Source organism: Bos taurus, chromosome 24 (genome assembly GCF_002263795.3).
Source record: "Bos taurus isolate L1 Dominette 01449 registration number 42190680 breed Hereford chromosome 24, ARS-UCD2.0, whole genome shotgun sequence".
NCBI lineage: Eukaryota > Metazoa > Chordata > Mammalia > Artiodactyla > Bovidae > Bos > Bos taurus.
The window spans coordinates 29,140,349-29,150,349 of NC_037351.1; the positions used below are offsets into that span (position 1 = coordinate 29,140,349).

At 41.8% G+C, this 10,001-nt stretch overlaps 1 pseudogene; it reads right to left on the reverse strand.

Moving 5' to 3' along the window:
* Positions 1-231: 231 nt before the first annotated feature.
* LOC782418 (motile sperm domain-containing protein 2-like) lies at positions 232-1,896 on the reverse strand (annotated as a pseudogene).
* Between the last annotated feature and the right edge of the window lie 8,105 nt (positions 1,897-10,001).

Below are 10,001 nucleotides of genomic sequence, written 5' to 3' on the forward strand. Positions count from 1 at the left end.
AGCTTTGGCTAATCTATGTATTATTTATTTATTTATTTTTAGATGTCTTTGATTTTATGATTAATTTTCAGTACATTTTGCTTAGTCACATTTAACAGACACACAAATGTTAACAAGATATGTTATTAAATTCAACTGTCCAGACATCAGGGAAAAACATTTTAGTGAGTTTATGTAATTTTCACGTGAAACATTATACATTTCCAATTTTGACTAATTATTTCCACATTTATTTGCCAAAGAACAAAACACATAGACAATTTGGGATTAGATTATAGTAACGCCAGTGATGTACCATATAAGGGGAAACCACTGTGCACACACAGGGAGAAACTATGAACGGTACTTAGGGTGGACTGCGGTCACGTTCACGTCTGGAGGTGGCAAACTGATGGCAGAGGCCTTCGCTGGTTTTATCTGACATGTTAAGGTGTGATCTTTCCATGTAAGACTAGATGGTTTACAGCTCTCAACAATATGGCATCTTAACCTGTGCTCCATCACTTTGTTTCTAGGAACTTCCTTCCAGAACTGAGTTAATTCTGCTGGACTCATGCCAGATGTCCAATTCTGCAGCCATGACCAGAAAATGGTCTTGGGCAGAGACTGTTGAACCGCCATGGGGAGACACAAGTATATCAACTGAGGCACCAGGGTCACAACCGCTATTGCTGGGCTTGACTCTACTCTTCTGGAGCAGTTGTTCTCACCTTAAATGCCACTATGGTTTTTGTTACATTTGTCAACACTATCAAAGCTTTCTTCTCTCCTGAGTCTGTACTTCCAAAATATGGTTCTTCCACTGGGCTGATGTGTAATAAGGGCCCTTAAACACACTCAGTGGTTTCTTGAAAGTTTTCATTTTGGAATCAACTTTTTCATTCTCATCTGCTTTGGTAGTAGGTTCCATTATGTTACCCTTTTTAGGAAGAGTTGTTTGTTCTTCATTAGAAATTGTTGCCAAGGTATCTTTGCCATCACTTTCTGTATCTTCTTGAAGCTTTATCCTCACTGGCAATAGGCCCATTTTCACACAACAGTGTTTGGAAATCATCATCTACAAGTGGTGGGTAGCTATACTTGAAAGGATCAGTTCCACCCATGTGAGAAGGCAGGTATTCTACACTGACATAGTCTTGGATGTCATTTTTACTCGTAAACTTCAACAAACTCACTGCTTCTGGACCAAGCCAGGTTTTCACAATTTTGAAAGCAGCATTCATTATCCAAGGCATATCAAAGATCACTATTTTTGAGAGGTATTTAGAGTAATAAACCTTAAAGCAGTTGATGATAAAGCATACAAATCCATGTCTATGTTATTTAGTCCAGTCTCTGACAGGTCAAACATCATTGTAACTGGCTTCCCATTTGCTCTCTTAGCATACCATTCCAACCAGAATGCAATAAGCTTCTTTTTGTCCAACATGGTCTTATGGTCTTTTATATGGTACTTCACCCTGATCCAGAATAACTTGTTGCCTTCTTTTGTCATAACCATGGAGATAAATGCCACCAATTTCCAGTAGCCACCTGGGAATGGAGACTTCGGTCAGGTCATTGACAGCCATTTCTTTCCTCCACTGAAAACTCTCATCAAGCATCTTCAGTGTTTCATCTACAACATTATGCCTCCAAGCCAAGTAACTTTCAACCCAGTTATCATCTTGCTGTAGCCTTTCAACATCACGTGAATCATACTTATCTGACTTATCTGTCACATACTCAGCTTCAAACCTCCGTCGAACCTCAGAGATGAGCTTGGCTTTATTCTGGGCTTGATACTCAGCGATAGTCGTGGTCGTGGACATGATCAGAGTTAGCTTCGCTCCTTTCCACAGCTGTGGTCTGAATATCTCAGCACTGGGCAAGCTGGCCAGGAGGTAAAGAGGGAAGGGCGGGAGGTCTATTATTTATTTCTATTCTGAATTCTTGCTTTTCCTATCTGTCCCCTCTGACAACTGACCTGCATTTTTAAAATGGCTCCTGAATGAATTTACTGTATCACAAAATTGACTTGGATGTCACTTTTCTTCAGAGGTTACTTCCATGACAAAGACAAAGGGGTCTGTAAAACCTTATGCACCTTACATGTGGTCAGTGAATTATAAGTATTTGGTTTTGTGCACCTGCAGTTACTTTTCAGTCAAGTGGACTGGCTGTTGTACTTAGAAAATACAGCATTGAGCATGACTTGAGCATTACTGATTTTATTGTAGCTTTTGGTCATTATGTATTATTTTCATCTGTAGGAGCTAAACATACAGCTGAATGGAAATAGTCATAGTCATTTTCTGTTAAAAGTGTCCTCATTTGGGAAAAGCACCATAAGCAAATAAAAGGAGAGGTGCTTGATGCAAAATGCATTTAGTTATCTGTCCTATTAATTATGATCCAAGAGCAACATATTTTCTGCCAAAATGAAGTAGTTTGGGCATAGAGGCTGAAAATATATAGTGAATTTTGCTATAATACATAAGTCTAAAGGTGATTCTGCTAACATCAAGAGTATATATTTAGAATGGATTTCCAGTGGGGTGTTGCAGATATAATTCTGTCTAGCTTGAGTAATTTCCTATTTCTATTTCTGTGAACAAACTATCTACTTGTCAACGTCTCCGCGACCACCACTGCCAGGCATCTTGCATGTGTCGCAGGTGCCCCAACTGGTCTCCCTGCCCCACCCTCACCACTGCCTTTGCCCATTGACGTGGCTTCCATAGAAATCCCACAAAGCTCTCAAAATCACATCACATCACTCTTTTGCCCCAAACCCTCCAGTGCCTTGCCATCTCTTTCTGAGGAAGAGATCTTTACAATGGCTGCCAGGGGGCAGCTCAGAGGCTAAAGAATCTGCCTGCAATGCAGGAAACCTGGGTTCGATCCCTGGGCCGGGTTGGGAAGATTCCCCTGGAGAAGGGAATGGCTACCCACCCACTCCAGTATTCTTTCCCGGAGAATTGCATGGACAGAGGAGCCTGGCGGGCTACAGTCTATGAGGTCACAGAGAGTCAGACGTGACTGAGCAACTAACACTGACTTTTCAGGGCCCTCTGTGATGTGACTTTCGTTCTGTCTGACCTCACTGCCACTTTTCTAGCCACTTGAATGCTTTGCTAAACACAATCGTGTTTTCTTGTTTTGCCTCAAGGCTTTTGAATTTGCAGTTTCGTCTGCTGAAAGTAGATCTGCCCCTGGTGTTGATGTGATTCCTCACTGTCTTAACAACTTTGCTCAAATGTTACCTCTTTGACGAAGCCCATCCCATCCGCCTAATTAAAAAGGCAAAGTCTGCCTTTGTACTACCTTGCCCCCTTTCCTGCTCTGATTTATTTTTTTTTTCATGAAGATACTCACCACCTTTTAATCACCTGATTATCTATCTTCTCCCTGATGAATGTAAACTGAGGCAGGATTTTTTTCTCTGCTGTATCCCCTGTGTTTGAAATGATGGCAGCACCCACAGTCAGCCCTCAATAAGTAGTAGTCGAGTGAAATAAATAAATGGGCTGGAAAAGGGAGAAGAGATCTCTTTATTATGCATCCTCATCAACTTCCACTGGTGGTCCCAGAATATATTTATACAAATTGTGGCCCTGGTCCTCTCTGGAGGAATGCATCTCCCAGTGGCTGTGTTGTGAATAGCTATTGTAGAGAGCGGTATAAACTGTCTTTCAAGAGCTAGAGTGAGTCAAAAACAGAGTGGAGTATCAGAACTTCTATGCACAGGAGGAATATCACTCTCCCCGCTCATAAATCCCCCCTGTAATTGCCTCAGAATTTGTGCAAATGTCACTGTCTCTCCATGGCCTGCCATTCCTCACCCCATACTCAGCCCATCCCCAAGCCTAGAACATCAGGGACAGGGAGGTAGGGGCCTAGCTCTGCCACTCATTCCTCATAGGGGCATTCACAATCATGGCAGTCTAACGTTGTGGACTTGTCCAATCTTACTGTTGGTTTGGGCTAATGATACAGTTTAGGCCAAAACATATTTCTTACCTATGCCTTGGTAGTATCTATTCTCTCAGCTCCACACTTGCTTTCGCTTCGTGCTGGGATTGGAAGACTGCAACTGTTTACCAAGCCGTCTTTGCCAGCTGTCTAAAAGGAGTGCAGCTCCAGTTTTAACACTTAGGACTCATGTGGTTCCATCAAAGTAGCAGTCTGTGTGGGCTCACAAGAGTCTGTCCGGGAGCAGTAGTGGTTTCCTGATCCTAGATGAGCAACAATTCTCTTTTTCCCTCTTCCAACACCCCTCCCATCAGCCTTAGAAATTCCAGCTCCTCTGTAACCAGGGTCGTTTCTCAACATTGCTCTGTTTGAAATATGGAGTGTGTTTTCCTGTTTCTGGTTGGATGCTGATGAACTATTCAAATCCTAAACGTATGATTTTTTCCTCTGCTTTCCAAGTGCATAGATCACAACAATATGGCTAGTCTATAAAATCTGAGAATCACAAAGAGAATCTTGTTGACAGGTTAACTAGAAGTGGGGTGTCCTATGTGATCGGTTAGGGGTGCATATTTGGTTTTCTCTTTGCTCCTAAGTAGGAAGCAGGGTCAAAAATTGGGGAAGCTGTCAGCTTTAAGGCTTGGACATTTGGGGCTGATTATTACAAAGTTATTGTTTGGCCTCCTTAGTTGTTACTAGAGGTAGCAGTCTGACTTCCTGCAAGGCTGATTTATAGTAGCCTTGATTTCCAGGGCTGGTGATTATAAAGGGTTAGTTTCCTGGGCAGGCTGCTGCCAGTCCTGGGTCAGAGTTCTATTTTGATATATGGCCTGGCCACTGTTTCTTTATGTGGTCAGTCCCTCAGAGTTAAAGGTCTTGTGGAATCCTCACTTTCCTGCTGAATTCAGAGAAGCTTGTTGGATCTGGGCCAAAGCTACAATCTTGGGTTAAAGGGAAGAATGGCTGTCTCGGGCCTTTTAAGCACTTGAGTCAGGTCATGAGCCCCAGAACAGAGTGGAGGCTGAAATCAAGAGACAGATTTGATATCTCACCCTAATGCCAGAAACTCAGAATCGCCTGATCAGTCAGCCTACTTTCTTGAGAAGTAGACTCCTCATTCAAATCTAGGGAAATCTGGACAGTTGAATTTTAAAAGCTACAAAAATTGGCAGTGTGTTTATTTTCCAGATAACTTTTTTTTTTTTTTTTTAGAATTATATTTTGAGGTGTTTGCTCAGACTTCCAACAACCCCTGAACAATACTGAGTACATTTGATCTCTTTGTTAATTTTGGTTTACATTTAAAAGTCTCACAAGAAAGTCCCCAAAGGAGAGTTAACAACTGCATGAACAGCAATCACACATATTGCTTGCTGGGTGTTCCAGCCTGTCTGGAATGGGGCCCCAGCAATGTTCTTTGCATGACGTAATTATAAATGAAAATACATCTGTGGTGAACAAAAGCATTTCATCCCATGCAATTGATCTTGCATTACATCTCCTTCAGTGGAGAAGTCACGGTTTGTTAAAAATACAATATATTTTCAGCTAAAAAATTCATTGCTTCTACAACTGATTTTCTATTTTGTCAGACCAGTTCTTGGTTTCCTCTTGAAATCACTTCATAGCAGTGGACACAGGATGGGAGAAAGAGAACATGACAGAGTTATTACACAAACCCGTTGGCTGTGGCAGAGGGCCAGAATGAAACCTAAACACAGTCTCGTTTCCAGATAACACTGCAAAGCTATCAAGTAGCACCTGCCTTTCTCCCCCTGCCTCTTGTTTTCTGTCTCAAAATGATCTAGATCACCCTCACTTTGGTAGAAAACAACATCTGAATCCAGGAACCTTCTTTTTTATTGGCAACTTTTATCGATTCTCTAAAATGTCTTTGGCTGGACCGACTGTTCTCAGCTTCTGTCTTTTGTGATGATGACATAGCACTGGCTCACGTGTTTAAGCCGCCCGCCCAGGTTTTTTCCCCTTCTTGGAGACAAAGAAGTGTTGCCGTCATTTGATATCCTTGAAGCAGAAGCAAGAGCTTCAAAGGACGCCCAGGAGAGTCATAGGAACAGGCTTCCCAGCTGCTTCCTGAATGATGCATTTCATGTAAATTCCTTCCAAAAAACATTGGCATCCCAGGCAAAAGGCCCCACGAAATCTGTATCTGGAGGCTGCATGCCTTAAAGAATCTTTTTTTAAGTCTGTGTTTGCTGGGAGTATACGTTTTAGGTTGATCCTTTAGCTATGCCTTTGAATTCTCAGACACACTTGGGGTACACTGAAATGCCCAGACAGATGCATATGCCCCTATTTCCTGGACATTCAGCATGTTCAGACTGTGTGAAGATCAGTTTGTAATGGGAAGATTTTTCAGCCTGCCTCTGTAGTCAATGATATACTCCATCTTTACTAGGTTGGAATGGAGAAGGCAATAGCAACCCACTCCAGTACTCTTGCCTGGAAAATCCCATGGACGGAGGTGCCTGGTGGGCTGCAGTCCTTAGGGTTGCTAAGAGTCGGACACGACTGAGCAGCGTCACTTTCACTTTTCACTTTCATGCATTGGAGAAGGAAATGGCAACCCACTCCAGTGTTCTTGCCTGGAGAATCTCAGGGATGGGGGAGCCTGGTGGGCTGCCATCTCTGGGGTTGCAGAGTTGGAAATGACTGAAGCGACTTAGCAGCAGCAGCAGTGTAAAAATGGTTGTTTCAAGGGGCCTCTTAGGAGAAAAGCCATTTTACTGTAGGCTTTCCAGATAGGTCAAATAGTAAAGAATCCACCTGTAATGTGGGAGACCTGGGTTCAATCCCTGGGTCGTGAAGATCCCCTGGAGAAGGAAATGGCAGCCCATTTCAGTATTCTCACCTGGAGAATTCCATGGATAGAGGAGCCTGGTGAGCTGCAGTTCATGGGGTTGCAAACAGTTGGACACGACTGAGTGTCTAACACTTCAACACACTTCCCTATCATTTTCCAGACTTGTTTTCCATGTGAACCACATAGCATGGGTGTGGTTATTTCTATAGGAGCGATCCATTCATTGCCCACTGAAGCTGCCTCTAGTTTTAATGAGTAGAGAAAAGGCTTTTCTTTTGACACTTTAAGCCATACGTAGGATGCAACCTCTGAAGGGTGTTTTTGTTTTTAAGTGATTTGGTTAAAACAAATTTAATTTGGGGAAGCATGCACAAGAAATATTTTAGACTGGCTTCCATCATGACCTCCTTGGTAACCCAAGTCCCCTTGCCTTCCAGCTCCCCTTGCCTTCTCCTCCACCTTAAATACAAAGAGAGACTACTGCTCCAACACCCAGGGGGCTGCATCTTGCTTTGAAGGATGCAGCAGAATGCTCAGGCTGCCAAATTCCCGATGACCAGAGAGGTCTTGCTAGGGACCAATTTAAGTTGGCAAGCGCATAAGCTTCATTGGGCTATTTCAAAGTTCATACAGCTTTAGCGCTAATCCTCTTAACATATTAAGCTGAGTAACTCACAGACTATGATGGCAGTGGCATAAAGGCCCCTTCTATTTTGATTTACATTTCTCTGCATGCTAGCATGCCAGTCAATTCACTCTCCCCTCCAAATGCCTTCTTCACCGTGCCCTGCCCCAAGATGGTGGAAATTATTTGTAGCCCAAACTGCTTGGGCTAATTTATTTGAAGATCTTATATAACACTATTTTCCCAAAACCTTGGAACACTTACAAGTATATTGGCTTAGTGATTGGGTTTTGTTTTTTTTTTTCCCCCTTCTGCAAAGGATAACATCTTGGCTGTATACAAGGTAAGCATTTCCAGTATGAATGTTTAATGAAGATGAAGTCAGCATGCAGCTTGCTGTTTATTTTGCTTTCTAATAAACTCAGACTCAGCAATAGTCTTATTACTGATGTGACACCTTGCAACGATTTTCAGCTGCTGTATGCTCAGAAGGAATTTCCTTCAACATTACCATGCTTATGATAAATTTAACTACACAAAGTATGAAGATGTCAAGGTGGTGAAGAAGCTAAACATAACCCCTAAGAACTTTTTTTTTAAAACCTCCAAACACCATGTGTGTGTTCATATATGACAGAAACAGAGCCAGAAAGAGTAAACTCTGAGGTTTTCCAAATGTATTTCAGATTCCAAATGGGTCTTATGTGGATGCTACCAGGGGGAAAAAAAAAAAAAAATCCATCACTGGTGGAATAAAAATGCTTGTGTGAAAAAAGAGTTAGAAACCCAGAGGAAAACAGGCTGTTGAAAACCTAGAAACACTACAAGAGTCTAAGAAATGTCAAAAAGAACTCAGCATAGAACACAGTCCAGAGATTATACCCCAGTCCCAGCTGAGTTGCGAGCTGGTTGTGCTTCCTCAGACAAGATGCTTTGCCCTCTGGCTTGAGTTTACTGTCTTGTAAAATGTCCAGGTGTCACTAGTATGACCCTAAGGTACCTTTAGGGGCTTCCCAGGTGGTTCAGTTGTAAAGAATCTGCCTGCCAATGTAAGAGATACAGGTTTGATCCCTGAGTGGGGAAGATCGCCTGGAGAAGGAAATGACAACTTAAAAACTGGATGCTAACACTGTGACAATGAGGACCATTCACTGAGGACATATATCCCAGTTGACTGTAAGCATATCTTTTCTAGAATCCTGTAAGTCACCCACAAAGGCAAGTATTACAAGGTCCATTTTAAAGTCGTAAAAATACAGCTTGGAGAATAATCTGGCCAAAGTCACATTGATTATAAACGGAGGATTTGGGATCCACACTCAAGTTTTCCTGACTTCACAGCCCCTTTGCTTTTTGGTTTTGCTGCCTTTTCAAAGCTGGCAGAAATGCTAGTGGGCTTTGATGAGCATGGAGAAGTAGCCACAACCATCTCCTTTCCTCACCTTTCCCCTCTGGTATCATAAATGATACTTGCTTGGATGCTGAGACAGATTACAGAAATAAAGTCCACATTTGTTCAGATTCAATAGACAGCTTTTGGTTGAAAGGAAGGAACACAGAAATGGAAGGTGAAGCCTTGGATTATGTGTTACTATTTAAAAACCCGCTCATTTTTAGACCTGTGGAAAAGCAGAAACAAGAATAAATGGAAATCCAGTCATTTAAAAGCAAATTTAAAATCTTGTCAAAAGGATGAGAAATTCCATATGTTGCTGGAAACTCTTCCAACCTCAAATAGGCACCCCAAATTGTCTGATGACCAAGATACTCAGTGTCTGTGTTGGAAAATGAAAGTGTCATGGTTCAGAACACAGTCATGAGTTCTGCTGTCTCTGGTAATGAAACTAATTCTATAAGGTGAATGGATGGGAGTAATTGGTACATTGCTAGCCTGAGAAACACCAAATAAATAGATCATGAGGTGGGAGGACCACTTAGCTTTTTAAAGAGATGATGCCATATGGAAGACCATTGGCCTTGGAGTTAGATGAGTTCCTGTTACAGCTCAGGGTGTGGTAGTAGGAAGATACCTATCCTTCCTGTGTCTGGCTATTCGTACCTATGAAATGAGACTGGTAATACCTGCCTCAGAAGATGCAGTGTGGTAATATATACAAATGCACTTACAGTCACTGGCACATGGTGGAAACTCAAAAATATAATCTATCTTTATCTTCCCTTTCTGTTTTACTCAAATCCCTCATTTCACAGTTGAATTCAGCTTATACTAGGGAAGAGTCAATGGAAGCAAAATAGCTGTTCACCATCTTTGTTTTGATGGTCTTTCAAATGCCTATGGATGTACAATTTATTCTTGAGTCTCAGATATGTCTTCCCCACTCCAAAACGTTGTGCAGATGCTGATAAATCTTATTTTCATTTTTGAGCATTTTCTCAAACTTCTCATGTATCACTGGTCTGGAGAGACAATATAATTATTAAAAATATAGCAAGAGCATTGACTATAGAGTCAGATTGCTGGATTTAAATCTCATATTCAACATCTAAAATTCCTGTGATCGGGAGAAACATGCTTACCTCTCTATGACTCAGGTTTCTCATTTGTAAAATTATAGTAACAGTATTACATAACTCACT